Source organism: Aegilops tauschii, chromosome 7 (genome assembly GCF_002575655.3).
Source record: "Aegilops tauschii subsp. strangulata cultivar AL8/78 chromosome 7, Aet v6.0, whole genome shotgun sequence".
In the NCBI taxonomy this organism is placed as follows: domain Eukaryota; kingdom Viridiplantae; phylum Streptophyta; class Magnoliopsida; order Poales; family Poaceae; genus Aegilops; species Aegilops tauschii.
In genome coordinates this window covers 296956339-296961391 of record NC_053041.3, presented here as the reverse complement: position 1 = coordinate 296961391, position 5053 = coordinate 296956339, and the positions used below count along the sequence as shown (strand labels likewise).

Genomic DNA, 5053 nt, shown 5'->3' with positions numbered 1-5053 from the left:
TGAGCACTTAAAAACATAAAACATTACACAAAGAGAAGCACTGAACAGTGAATGTAAAAATGACTCCCACATCCATCATATTCCAGTTGGATAGGAAATTTGTTTAGCTCTCACAAATCAATAACACTTGGCCACCAAAAACCTGACAAATATTTTTTCCTCGAAACACACAGCACAATTTTGAAATGCATCAGTACACGCTGACATTTGTACTTTTTAAACAATTATACTTGGACTCCCACAAAAAATATAATCAGGTGTACAAAAGCAAACAACATCAGTACACAAGCAGTGTGGTTCAAATTAGTCACTTTAGTACACAAGCAAATAATGTTGATCTATCAGTAGCATACAAGTAAAAGCAAACTAAACCATGTCAATTTCAGTAGCACACACAAAGCTTTTTTTTAACTGATGATAAAGCACATGGTGAAAGTCTACACTTGGTGTATGTTTACTCGTACAGCCATGGGAGTATACTATGTTCACATCCTTTTCTGCGACTTTTTGCTATGTTTGAACTTTTTGTTTTGATGGAAGGACGTGTCACCTGGAACATCTTCTCGCTGTCTTCTCTTCCCGCAAAATAATTTTACTACTACGTGTTGACCTAACACAACACAACATCAGCGGCAAAGGCTCTGAGTAGTCCAGCCTCTACATCTTCCCCTTCTACTTTTGAAACCAGCAAAATGAAACAGCTCGTCAGTACAGGAAGAATGAGAGAAAAGAAAGTCAAAAGAACTTAAGCATCCTGCAACTACTTCTACAATTTATACTAATCCCTTTTGCTCAATGCTTGAAATGTCGTACAATAATTAAGAAATAGAAAGGAAAGTGGTGAGAGCTTTCGATTGAACTTTCGACGCTTTGTCTTTTGAACTTGTATGAACTGATTAGTTCTTTGTTTAAAAAAATGTAAATACAATGGTCCTAATCTGCAACAGAACATTTTTTTTCTGGGCAAGTGTAAACAATGAGACACCAAACCCTCTCTCTAATACACACAGAATTGATGGTAGAATACATAGTGAGTTGTTAATAATGTTTTTGATTTTCTCCTATAGAAAGCATGTTCTTTTCTTCTTATGATATATAAAATTGAACTATCTATCCAACACGATCGAACTATTCCCATGTTTCTCTATGGACTGAGGAAAGAATACATAGGGAAATAACATTTACCAGTACTAGTCTTGGGAAAACAAGAGCTAGAATGCCAAGCAAGTAGTTTCTGTGTTAGGTTTGAACTAATGACCTACCTGTAAGTAAACCAAGGATCTCATAATGTTTTATTCTGTGCATCATGCCCGGATGTACATAATAGAGCAGTACAATGTATACATTCATGAAAGAAATATATCAAAAAATCCACCAGAGAGGTGCATGAATATTAGTTTCCCATGGAAATTTTAAATACTTGAGTGTTAGTTAAGCTTGGTACCCCCTTTCGTGCTATTCTAGATCCGAAAATCGCATCATGTATCCATGGCACGTGGCACGACCAGAGAAGCATGACTAAGCGGGGTCCCCAATCGAGAATGTGTGTACATTTTTTCTATGTTAGTTCCAATCTTGAACTTCATGTGTGTTTATTTTTCGAACTCCCTTGAACAAAACAGCTCACTTTTTTTCTGTGGCTTAAGCACTGAACTGTTTCAAACAAAGAAAAATAATTTTCTAGCCCACGAGACTCAGCAAATTGAACCATCATTTTTTCTATCCAGAGAACTACAGGAATTAGCAAAAGTGAACTATTTTCCTAAGTGATTTCCAACCAAAAACCACATTTTTTAACGAAACAAAACTTTCTCAATGAACATCTTTAGGTTTTTTTGTTTGAACTTAGAAACTTTCCAAACAAGTACTTAGCTCACTTGTCTTTTTTCCTCACAATGGAATCATAAGTGCACGACACAGAAGCATTAACACAAGTGTCAAATGTGGAAAACAACAAAATTTAAAGCTAAACAGATAAATGTGCATATAGAAAAACCTACAGCTGACTGGCATGCTCTCCTCAATGGGCCATGATGCAGACATCGCCACTGGCAATACTTGGCGCACCGGAGAACCTGTACTGTTGGATTTGTCGAGAGAGGACTGAGGGAACATGTCCCCGTAGTTTAATGTGACAATGTGGTTCATCTGCTCAAGAGGAAACCAATAACCTGAACACAGTATGAGTGCAGAATTGTCACAAGCATAAGAACTGATACAAAGAGAGCACATATAATATTTCAGGGTTTTCTCAATTTGGATAGTCATCAAGTTATATATACATGGTTTCATCATCTTGCAAGCATGTCCTGCCTTATTGTTATGACAAAATTGACCCAAGAATTGTGTGAGCTACACCTACTGACTGCAAATGGTACTGCTAAGCTAGCTAGCACATTCATATTCATATAATAAAGAAGTAACCATAAAGAAACAAGAACAACACATTTTGACACTAACCATTAGGCTATAAATATAGTCTCGTGAGCAGGGAATTTGTATGATACTCCCTCCGTCCCATAATATAAGAGCGTTTTCGACACTAGTGTAGTGTAAAAAACGCTCTTATATTATGGGACGGAGGGAGTATTTCTTTATGTACTGATGGTGGAATACATAGTGAACTTTGTCGTACTATTTTACAAATTTCTCTTTTGTTTTATTATACTTATTCATTGTTCGTCTCCAAACAACTACTCTGAACTCTGAACATTTTTGGAGCTCTAAATTAAGCGGGAAAATAGCAAACTCTTTTCTCATTCATTGATTTGCTAAAAAATCCTTTCTTTCATTTTCCCACGCTTACACAAGCACCACAATGGTAAGACCAAAGCTACAGAACAATACCTTTTCTTCAGCTAGCTACTACATTGAGCATGTAACGTGAACTTGTGATAAGCAAGCACAAAATCATGAAGACAAGAAACGGAATTGTTGAGACTTTTTCATGTACAGGCATACAGGAAATCATGAAAAGCATGGCGGTCTACATACGGGCATCAGGCGAGCTGGTGGTCGGAAGTAGCATTTCATTTAGCAGGGTGCAGGCAGCCTCTTGGCCCTCGCGGCCGAGGGTAGAGATGACAATCTCAAGCCCGTGGTGCCCTTGGAGCTCGCCCAGTGGAGGAGCATGAGCATCCACATCCAAGTGGTCGTAGAGCTTAACTCCCCTTCACCAGGAGATGGAGAGCATGAAGCCTGTGCGTCGTTTTCTTCTGGCTGTTTATAAGAAAAGATGCGACTAGGAGGACGAAGGCCATGGAACGCTGCTGACTCCTCCACCACTGTCGCATCCCTGTATCCTCCTTGCGCGGGCAACCATTGGAGAGTGAGCGCTGCTGCCGCTCTACATGTTAACCACCAGGAGGAATCAAGGTGAGATTCGAACGCATCAATGCACACATGTAGTACTACACAACAATATGCATATGTACTGTACATAACAACAAATTAACCAAAAAAACAATTTATGAACACGACCTGACAAGAACAGACATGAACTGACACATACACACGAACTGATTACAAAATTGCACACGATTTAAGAGTAATTTGTGGGACTGACCTGCGGATCCTGCGAATCCCACCGACGAACTGACGGACTGTTATGCTCCACACGAACTGACATGTTCCTGCAGAATAGGAGTGTAATGGAGGGGTCATGGATGACGCGAGGTTGGGGGCGCCAGCGGCGATGGAGTGCGAGCTCGGCGTGGTGGAAGTGACGGCCGTGAGCTTGGCTCCGTGGGAGGGACGGCCGCGCTCGGGGGCCAATGGGGGCGACGCGAGAGAGGAGGCAGGGTTCAGGACGGCGCGTCGAAGGAGATGGGAGGCGGGGTTCAGGGATGGCGCGTCGCCGGAGATGGGAGGCAGGGCCGTGGGGCATCGCCGAAGGTGGGAGGCGGTGCCGTGGCGCATCGCTGGAGGTGGGAGGCGGGGGGCGTGGTGGGTCGCCCGCAGATGGGAGCCCAGGGGTCGCGGTGGGTCGCCGGAGATGGGAGGCCGGGGGGTGCGGCGGGTCGCAGGAGGTGGGAGGCAGGGGGTGTCGCCGGAGGTGGAAGGCGAGTCGGGGCCGGCGCCGTGTGAGGAAGAGAGGTGGGGGTCGTGGGTGCGTGGCCGGCTTGCTTTTCTCTTTTTCTCAATTATTAAGAAAATCACCATCGCGCCCTTAAAGACTGCATAGTAGCAGAATAATATTCTGTTACCCCCGGTCCTATAAGGGCGCGACGCACCTACACCGTAGAAACTCCCTGACCCAGCCCGAACCCAACCCACCTCCTTCCGGCGGAGGCAGCCGTCGTGGGCGAGCGAGCGACGACGACAGCCGGAGCGGGGGAGCCTGCAGCACCGTGACTGGCCGCCGACTGATCCACCGCCGCCATCCCCTTCCTCGCTGGCCAAGCAATGACGGGGCCGTGATCCTCGCCTCCTACCTCCCTCCCTTGTCGGGGTTCCTTCACCAGGGCCGTGATCCTCGCCTCCCGCCTCCCCCCCTCGTCGGAGCTCCTTCGACGGTGTCGTGATCCCCGCCTCCCGCCTCCCCCTCGCCGGAGCTCCTTCGATGGATCCGTGATCTCCGCCACTAGCCTCCCCCTCGCAGAGCTCCTTCGACGGATCCGTGATCTGCGCCACCAGCCGCTGCATCCCCGGACCTCGTCGCCGGAGCTCCACCACAAGCAGGAGCGCCGTCGTCTCCCCAAGCTCCTTGCCTGCATCAATGGCGCCGCCTTCCAAGATTATGCCAGTACGCCGCCAACGAGAGGAAGAAGAAGATGTCAGATCCAAGAACATGCCACTGCAGGTGATGTCTGCTTCCCACACTAATTTTCCTCCAAATTGAATCTGCCTGATTGCTACTGAAGCACAAACGATCAGTTCAAAAAATGTTTTCAGATCTGGGTTTGCTTGAAGAAAAATACCATGTGTGTGTCAGTTCATCAGTCCTGCTATGCAAAACATTCGATTTAAAAATTGCACACACTATGTTCTGCCTACATGTTACACTATTAGATTCATCAGTACTACATGTGTGCTGCATCAGTGACACATGTTC

The 5053-nt window shown here is 45.4% G+C and overlaps 1 long non-coding RNA gene across 1 annotated transcript; it reads right to left on the bottom strand.

Annotated features, from left to right (window-relative positions):
• Positions 1-245: 245 nt before the first annotated feature.
• On the bottom strand, positions 246-4140 carry LOC109745238 (uncharacterized). The gene is made up of 4 exons (XR_002228488.4): positions 3566-4140; positions 2995-3346; positions 2001-2171; positions 246-675 (listed from the first exon to the last, which is right to left on the bottom strand). It is a non-coding gene; the product is annotated as an uncharacterized lncRNA (long non-coding RNA).
• Between the last annotated feature and the right edge of the window lie 913 nt (positions 4141-5053).